This window comes from Eleginops maclovinus, chromosome 7, assembly GCF_036324505.1.
Source record: "Eleginops maclovinus isolate JMC-PN-2008 ecotype Puerto Natales chromosome 7, JC_Emac_rtc_rv5, whole genome shotgun sequence".
Lineage (NCBI taxonomy): Eukaryota > Metazoa > Chordata > Actinopteri > Perciformes > Eleginopidae > Eleginops > Eleginops maclovinus.
The window spans coordinates 13,414,119-13,424,256 of record NC_086355.1 but is presented as its reverse complement, the minus strand read 5'-3'; positions in this window follow the sequence as shown (position 1 = coordinate 13,424,256).

The window sequence follows — 10,138 nt, the reverse complement described above, 5'->3', positions numbered from 1 at the left end:
CCTCAAATGTTTGACTTTTGTTATTTCTCTTTGTGTGTTCTTTGAAAGGTTATCCACAAACTTTGAAAAACTTTAAAATACAAAGAAAATACATTTGTCCAGTTGTCCAGTGCTTCCACTGTTGGGAAACGGGGTATCTTAATGCACACTTTAAATTTATTTTCATGTGATGCTTCAGTGGATAAGATGAACTTTTTCAAAATCTTTACTACATCTAGGTTACCTTTTGTTGTGTGCTTCCCCTTCATCAAACACCATTTGATTATTGCTTTGATATTAATAACATTTAGTAAGTTAAGGGTCCTTGAATGTCAAGCCGAGCTCTTCTAAAAACCCTCTTTGTGTTTGTGTTGATTACAACCCTATGATACTGACCTGCAACACAGACAACCTCATCAGCTAATTGTGAAGGGTGCACAGAAAGGTCACTGAACGATTAAGAGTAATTAAACCTGCATAATAACTGGATCACCAATTGTTAAAACTTAAATCTGATTTCTCTCCCCTCTCCCCATGTTTCCGATAAGATCCTATTTGAGTGTTACCAGTTCTTGAGCAGATTCCTGTCTAAAGAAAGGGCAGGCAAGCGCTTAACATTATCATAAAATAGAGAACGCGATCCCCTGGAAGCTGCGGTCACACCTCTTGGCTGCAACAATACATGTGTAAAGTATTTCTGGTTTGGATTAAGCTACACAGAACATTTTATTAATCATTATCTGCTCTGCAGCACAAAAACATGTAATTTTGTGGTGTGTATCCAGATCGTGGATCACCTTCCCACAGGGCTATTCGGCACCTTATTGTCAGTATAGCGATAAAGCTATTGATGATAAGAATGTTAAAGAAAACATCCCTCTTTTAAAGCAACCTTGAGTCCTTTTCACACCCAGGATTTCTCTCCTACTATCGTAGCAATGACTTTGCAAACAGAAGAAAAGGAATTCTGCTGTTTCTCAGCCTGTGTATTGCTCTGTTCATTGCACCTATAAAAGAAATCTAAACTGTAAGAAGGCATACATTTGTCTGAATAAGAAAAACTCTTAACATATTCTTTCATCCTCCATTTAATGATATAAAACCGTCAATCACAATAGAAAATCCCATGATTGTACGATTTACTCTTTTGTAGCAATCATACCTATACAGCACTTTAGATCAGGCAGTATTCAAAATTGAGAGGTTCAGTCTCGTATGCCAATTCATATTTTTCACATCAAGTAATAATACAAAAAATCCTCTCCATGTTGTGATTTCTATTAGAAAGCATTTAGGGCGGTAACTGCCTTTCTTTGAGCCTTGTCTTGTTGGAGATATGCCAGTGGTGTTGCACTTGTTGAATGCATTACACTACCAGCTTAAAAGCAGGAAGGAGCACACAGATGGACTAGCCTGAGCACACACAGCTCGGTCTCAGAAGCCCAGGAGGCTGCATTGTTATTATCTGCTATTCGGCCGCTACAGATGACTGACTACTACATAGCACTCAGTACTGCTTCTATTTCTTGGCCTTCTTGTGTACACTGACAATTACAATTCTGCAAGCTCTGGGATTTCCAGAGGATTAATATATTCATGGTAGATTTGACATATGGTTTAAAGCATATCTTTATCCTATTTTATGTGCAATAATGCATGTTAAGGTGCCTATTATTAGTAGTTACCAAAAGGATTTGTAAAACCTTTCTGAGGTTAATCTGGTTAAGTGATTGAGTTTGTAAAAAGTGCAGGACATTGATACTTGAGACCGAGGTTTACAGTCCATTGTATTGTAGTTTTTGGCATTACGGTATGAGAAACAAGGTAGTTTCAATGAAAGATACTAAAGCTAAACTTCTTGTAAATCTGTTGTCAAGACAGTGATCTTTATTTAACCTCAAACAAGAGCTTTGAACGTTAACATAACCATATAAAGGTTACAAGCTCATGAGTGAATATTGTAGAGAAACAGATACGATGTTGTTTTGCAGATACATTCAGTATGCACATCTTTTGATTTGGCAGATAAGATCATTCAAATGTTTCTTAGTTGTGTTTATGAAAAAAATGTGAATGTAACACTACATTTCCAACACAATGTATTTGCATATTTTCTAGGAGACATGGCTGAAAAATAACAACTGGGATAGTGTTATCAGAAGAGAGTTTTCTTTTCACAGAAAAATATGTCATCTAATACAATAAAATAATACTCAAACTGTTAATACTTATAGATGCACATGTTAGTGAATGTGTGAAGATTGTCAGTGTTTACTTCTCTGTATGTGCCATGAAGAACTGTGTATCCTCTTGCATACATGTCAACGCCGGTGTACATGTGTAAAAGGATGATGTGTGCATGAGCTTGAATATATCTGTTTGTGTGTGTATGTGTGTGTGAGCGGATGTGTTAGTTGATGCCTATTCTGTGCTCCTCTGCTCATGCACAGGCACTCAGGAGATGTCGAGGCTAATGGAAGCTGAGGCTGTCGTGGCTGTATTGATTGCTCAGACCTGCAGATTATTGCTCTGAAGAGTGACCAACAGCAACCCACTAAGGTAAAAACTTCTCTTACCAACAGGAGTACGGCTGCTCTACCCTGAGAAGCAACATGTTTAATTGTTAGTGGTGTTCTCCGGCCCCTACTGCTGAGGGCCCTGAGGGAGAAAGGCAAGTCCAGGGCCTGACCTTTCCCTTCCATAGCCAGCCTCATTCACACATAGACTGGGAAATGTATCAATGCTCCTCACTTCAACATTGCTCCAATTACCAGACACAAACAAAATTGGAGGCCTTATCAACTGGAATGGGAACACTGTATCCTTCGGAGACTATGAAGCAGCTTATACACTGAATTCCGCAAGAGTGAAAAACACTGAGTGTGAGGCTTTTTATGGGTCATATTTCAGAATTTATATATTAGCGATGTTTGTACTGTTAGAGCATGCTATTGCTGGTGTATGTTAATCTCTGCTTCCCACAAGGGTGTCATGAGCTTACTGATTGAGTGAGAAAATGAGTAAAAGTCCCATTCTGTTACAGACACCCTCCTAAACACCTACATTTATTGCTTCACAGACGCAATGAAGAGATACATTAGAAAAAGCTGGCGTGTGCTGGCGTCCGAACGCACTCCATCAGCATTCAGCTCAGTAGTTTGCAATTATAATGAATATTAATGACTGTTTTCTCATACATAATATTCTCATAATGACTCTACAAAGTAAATGCAGCCCTCTTAAAACAACCATTTATCATAACTACGTACCAAAGCAGTTACACTGTCAACCGCACTAGAAAGATAAAGCCATCAGCTACGCTCTTTACTCTCACATGTAAGCGTGTGACAGATTAGGCATCTATTGTTTTGAAGAAGAAATTATATTTTATATCGCAATACATATTAAATAAAAATTATGTACTGAAATATAAAATTCCATCCTCTATTTTTGCAGGTTATTAACTGAATGAGTTGTATGAATGTTGGCATTAATGAAACAACACAAGTCATTTTAGTGCAACCGCTCTAATGTTAAATCATTCCCACACTCTTTTAAACACCCCCTTCTGTCCAACGAAAAAATGCATTGCAGCAGCTAAAGCAAAATGAGATTCAGTGTATGTGCTTAAGAGTACTTCTTTACCTCCGTCAAATACCTTTTCCCGTGGGCCATTAAAACAGCAGAGGAGCCTAGCTCAATCCTCACAGACATTACCTGTGAGCAACTGAACTCTATTTGGGAATTGGTAAAGCGTACAGAGAAATAGACTTGGGATAGAACAGCCTGGCAAATTCCATTTCTCATCTGAAGTGGTCTACTTGTGAAAGATCATTTGGTTTGGAGTGAGTAAACAGAGGGGACTCCATCGCTCTCAATGACTTATGTGTGAAAGCTGGGGATTACAGCCGATCGGGAAGTCTTGGAGCTGTTTGGAAAAGCATTGCTTCGCAAAATGAATCCAACTGCAGGCTCTGTGTTCACAAGCCTCTGCCTGTCTTACAATGTCTTATGGTGCTGTGAATAAAGCTCAGCACAAACGTGGTGATGTTTACCACATAGAGAGGTAATGTTGTATTTGTATATATATATACAGTATATACATATATGAGATATGGGGATGTATTTATAGAAAATGCATCTTTAGCCAAATGTTCCTATTTATGTTTTTATATTTAATATAGATTGGTGTTGTGTTATATGTTTTGTACAGTTATAAAAAAGTACTTTATTTAACCAATTGGATTTGGATTTTAAAAAAGTAAAAAATATACCATAAGGCTGGATTAGTAAAAAATAATCAGTTTGGCGAATCGTTAAAAGGTTCACCTTTCTTTTCCGATTTTTACAACTGGTATTCAAAGTATACTATAGGAAAACCTACTTCTCTTTCTGAACCATTATCTTTATTTCACCAGGTAATTTAAATTGTATCATAACTGATATTAATGGTGCCAATACCTGTTAAGAGAACACACACTTAGTAAAAAAAATAAAAACAAACTTCGAAAATATCTTCATTATTTCTCCACAGTTCCATCAAGTAGAATAAAAAAAATACATTGTGTGATCACAGGTCTTCAGTCCTGGGCACAAAGCACTTGAGTGTGATGGGCAAAGTGGCACTCAGTCACTGTGGAGCTACTGAAGCTGATAAAAAGGAGAGACATTAATTGAATGACCTTGGCTTCAAAGGTTTTAATAAGCGGACGTACTTCAATATAAAAAGCCTACAACTGGAGAAAATTGCATCTTAGTGGTTATTTTACCAGCTAGATCTTTGACCTTAGCTTGAATGCTGTTTATTATTGGCCATTTTTTGTTTAATTGTTGACTAGAAAGTTGGAAGAAAAAATACTAGTGAAGAGGATTATTTATGTAAAACAAAAGTGTTTAATGTGTATATGGAAGATCTATGAAATTTCAGACAGAATGCTTAATGAATGTTCTCCAAAAATAATTTAATCTGGGTCCTGTGCACATTCAAATAAAGTGTTTAGGGGTACTGCATTGTCCTTCAGACACATCAGGAAAGGAAGACAAGCTAGAGAAAACAGTCTAACCTGCGATTATTAGTGGTGAAAACCTGAACCCCTACTGAGGGCAGACACTGGCTGCTATGACAGATCCATCAAAGCAGCGGAGGCTGTCTCTCCTGATGTGGAGTCCGGCGTGGGCTCTGCCTGCTGCAGAGAGCTGAGGCCTGCTCTGCATTGTCCACTGGCAGCCAGCCAAACTGACCCGGCTACTATTGTCCTTCACCCTACAAGCTCTGAGGCCTGCTATTCAATTAAGATACATGAACTTTGTGATGTATGCTTCAAGATATGCTTTAAACAGTTGAGTATAAGGAAGCCTGCATCGTTGTCACTGCAGAGGCTCTTTAAAGTTTATTGTGACAAGGAGACAGCAGACTCTTAAACCGTTTTTGTCATGCTTTCTTGCAAACCATATGACACCGTCCTGTACAGTATGCCTTGGACCAGACTTTCGAACAGTCCATGCATCATCTGGTGTATCTGTCACATCCACAATTACATTATTGCTGTTTCATTCACACGAGCCACTGTGTCAAAGCTCTCAAAATCAAACAGATGGAGCTAGTTGGCAACAGAAGGCATGCAAATCATGGATCATTTGATTGGAGATCTTATTTAATTATTCAACCAAGTGGCCATCTTGGAGAACACTCAATACAAGCTGCCTACTGTACACTATGTGTAGGCAACTGTTAGAATGTTTAACTAAAGAGATAAAAGGTAAGACATTGTGCTTTTGGAATACATATGAGATATCTACACATTCTAGTCTCTCTGTTGCCTTTATATCAGTTTATGAACTAATTCATTTTTACCTTTTATTTAACTTTGCAAAAACAAAATGCAGCATTAATGAAGAGTACGCTCAAGTCTTAACAAGTGTGCATTCAGTCCTTGATGGCTGTATTGCATTACATATGGCATTTTAACTAATTCATACAAGAGCAGTTGATAAACTATCTCTACAGACACAGGTTTGATGTTGATTGTATGCAAGCCTTGTGAAACCTTGAATTGGAGAAAAACATAATGGTAACAGGAGAGGCAGCTGTGACAATGAAACACAATTATAATCATGTGGAATGAGACCAAGGATTTCGAGTAGGAAAGTAAATTAAATGAAAATGTAGTGTTGGCTGAAATAGTTTTCAGAAAAAAACAAAATGAGCTGTATTTAACATTCAGGCACAATGCTGAAAAGTGACAATTGCTTATCTCCATGGAGATCAATAATGGCTGCAGGATCATTGTGTAAAGTGTCTGCAGGTTTAATGCAGATAGGATGTCATTATTATTTTCTTTCTCCTAATGACCATCATTATGCACGGACACTGATTGAATTCCATTTGTTACCTACGTTTGAGCCTGAGTGGAATAATTACCATTTAAGTATCTCCATTAAAATTCATGCACGGATGTTCATACTCAGACCTTCTTTTAAAAATAACTAAAATGTTCTTTGAATACAAAATTCATCGGATGCAAAACGTCTCTGCTTTTATACTTCAAGTCTAATTATGTATAGGTATTATTAAAGCATGTCTCTTTTAGTTTGTGTATGTTTTTTAATGATGGTAAAAGAAAAGCAAGAAACGGTTGCTGCTCAGTTGCTATCAATGCAGCACACACTCTTAATATTTAATTAAAATGGATTTGCTGGTAAGTTTGATCAATATCCAGCACCCTGTCTAAATTGCTTTTTCAACCTCTTGTGTCACATACAAAATAAATATGTTTTAATAGTTAGATACATATCAGCTTTTTCTCCACAGAATAAAGGGTTATTGTGCTGCCTTGAGACATCAGTATTTGAGACACCTGCCTTTTTATTTTTATTTGGTGTGACTGTCTACTGCTACAAACATGGATGACACCTAAGGATTGTGATTGCTTCTTCACTAAACAAACCCATCAGAGGTCTATAGGCATGTTTGTTTATCCATTAGTGCATGAATTCAGCAGCGACAAAAACAGTTCACCTCTAATTTCTTGTTTACTGGTGGTCATCCTATGTGTATGGTCACCCAAGTGGAAGTAGCAATGTTTATGTTGCAGGTAAATAAGGCAGCCGCTTCACTAATACAGCCATCTCTCTGTAAATACACAGCTGTGGCTGAACAGCGAGCAGTAGAGGAGAACGAAGAGGGGATTTGGCCACACCTAATCAATCACTGACAGATTACTGCTAAAGCCACTTCCATACACATTAAAGAGGGACAAATGTAGAATTGCAACTGAACAAGTTGTAGTTTTAAGCCAACAGTGGGACTTCCTGGTGATTTATCAAAGTCACTGCTGCTGAGCAGCATGCCTGTGTGATTGTAGTTCACAGCAGACAGAGCTGAGGCGCAGCATTGAAAGGACTGTTTATGCCCTCAGCTGTGGCACTGTCAGCCTTGTGGAATTTACTGTAAATCACATTGCTTTTATTGCAAGATTTAGTAGCTTATCCTCTGTGGGCTCTATTCACTTCAAGCTTGTCCCTATTAGGATTTCATCCCTCGTCTATACAGGGACTTGGATACACATCTAGGAAAATAATGTGGGAAATCAAGCCTGTGATTTTCCATTATTTGCTCATCTTTCTCTCTATAATAGCTTGTGCTCTTTTGTAGTAAAATTGTTTTGTTGCTGTGACTAGACTACCGTGTCCTAAGCCTCAGTCGGTGTATTATTTCTATCCTAGGCTTTCTACTCCTGGAGAGAATCTCTGCCTCTGATCGCTCAGAGATACAGAGCAGCAACTCAACACATTATGTTATTTACAGCTTTATTTAATGAATGACCTGGTTAACTTGGGTAATGATAGAAAATATGAAGACAGTTTAAGGAAAGGAAAGCATTAAATTTCAGCACCAGTGCAAGTAGTCAATATATTTGTTATCTCTGTTAAAGAGTGATGCTCCACGCTGTTATCATTTACAACAATCACTGTGAAGATGAGTCAATCATTTTACAAACCACTGTTCAGGGGAATAAAATCTCCTTTTTTACATCAAGATGCATGCTCCTGTGAGGAAAGGCTTGATGCAGCTGGTTCCTCCAAAGTCAGTGTTTCATGGCAGAAACAATAAACGCCCAGCAACATCGCTGAAGTGATCACACATGACACAAGAGTCTGTAGGCAGAAGGTTAAAAAACAGGCAGTCACGTGCCATGCAACCCTCATTCCTGGGGAAATGAACAATTCAGTGTGTGCGAGAATGTGTACGTGTGTGTTGTGTGTGTGTGTTCTACATTTATTTATATGGTTGGTTCCGTTACATAATATATTCAAACATAACCTGATATTTTCAAGAAAATATCCTGATATGCAGGAAAATTAAGGGTTATATATTAACAACTAATCTTGAATTAAAATATTTATTTTGTTTGAAATTTGAAAAAAATATTTGGTCTAAAATTTTGATTAAAAATGTGTCTGACACCAAATCATAGCAACTGGCTAAGTTTTTATTTCCTCAAGGTTTTATCTGTGTCAAGGAGGATTCAAGTGTGTGATGGACATGAACTGTGATCCCTGTAGCTGTATGTGTGGGTGTCTGCATGATGTGTGTATTGACGTGCAGTAGCAAGAGTTCAGGGAGGCAGCTGAGCAAAATAATTTAGAATGTCCTGCCTGCTGACACAAGGACAAAGGCACAGACTGAACATGCCCATATGAGCAAGGAGACAATGGACGTGGCTACACCTGGAAATGCACCGCTGTTGTTTTCACCACGACCTCCACAGCACAGAGATTTTCACAGGCTGTTCCTAGCCACGGACTCACACTGGTTTAGTCAGCTACGTATTAACAGGACATTAACTCATGATGAGCACAAGGATCCTTTACGTAATTAGCAGGCGGGCAAATCCAATGTTATCAGGATCGTTTTCTCTTTTTTGTTTAAATCTTTGAGATTTCCACTCAAAATCTGGAGTGTAAGCTTAAACTGTCATTGTCCAGAGCAGCTCGATGGCCACTCTGTGTCCTGCCTTTTGGGTAGGATTTCTCCTAAGACCTCATGCAGTTGGAATTAGCATGGTGCAGTCAAGGGAGCACTGAAGGCTGAATCAATGCATCACTCCTAGGGCCTTGGGTATGGATATGAGAGGGCATAATGGGACTTTGGCGCTGAGCCTCATATCATTGTCTCACCAGGGTCTTTCTGCAACTCTTTCCCAAAGGAGAAGATCTCAACCCCCCCTTCCCTTTCAAGGCCATGAGGGTCCACAGATAAAACAGGTTGGAAATATCCTGTAAAAGTATGTGTCAAAGGTTGTAATTTGACTTTTTATGTATTATTTGATTTCGTGCTGGGACAAATTTGCATTTTCTTTGTGTATGAAGCTACAGCTATAACTGTTAGCTCAATGCAAAATTGCTTGCCAGTACCTGTAGCTAATTTGAAAATGTGGTGTATCTTGTTTAACAAAATGGTGTTTTCAGAGGGGCAGTTACTTTCTGGAGTCTCAATGGGAGATTGCCAGGCAACCGGCATAGCCTTTTGTTTCTGTGTTTAAGCAAACCAAATAACTTTGGTTTTATAGATAGTAGGCAGATATAAGGTATTGTTCTTTAACTCTTGGCAACACAGCAGTCTCAAACTGTTGCTGCACTTTCTTTTGTTACCACAGAGAAATATGCATCTCTAATGACCCCTATGGTAACTACAGTTCACTGCACCAACAGAAAACAATACAGTGAGTTAGCCTACAAGCTAAAAGCAGTAGTTTAAAAATAATGTAATACGTTTTTGAAAGATCTCGAAAAGAAACACTTTCTGATAAGGCTGTCAAACTATTTGAAATAAAGTATGTTTATAGATAAAAAGGTTTCATACATATATTGGCCCTTGTACAACCAAATATGCACATGATCCACCTCATTTAGTTCCAAGCAGTGCAAATATGCTGGCTACACAATATAGACAGAGTAGGACAGTCCCCATGTAATATTTGGCAGCAGTAGTAGTAGTAGTAGTAGTGGACATTAGCTACAATTCAACTGTTAATACGTCAAATTGCCTGAAACAAAATGTTGCCATGATGCTAGTTGTGAAGTGTTGCTTATTAGGGTTGATTCCCTTTGAATTTGGCTCCTGCTCACAGATCATGCGCAGTGTGCAGCGTGCTGC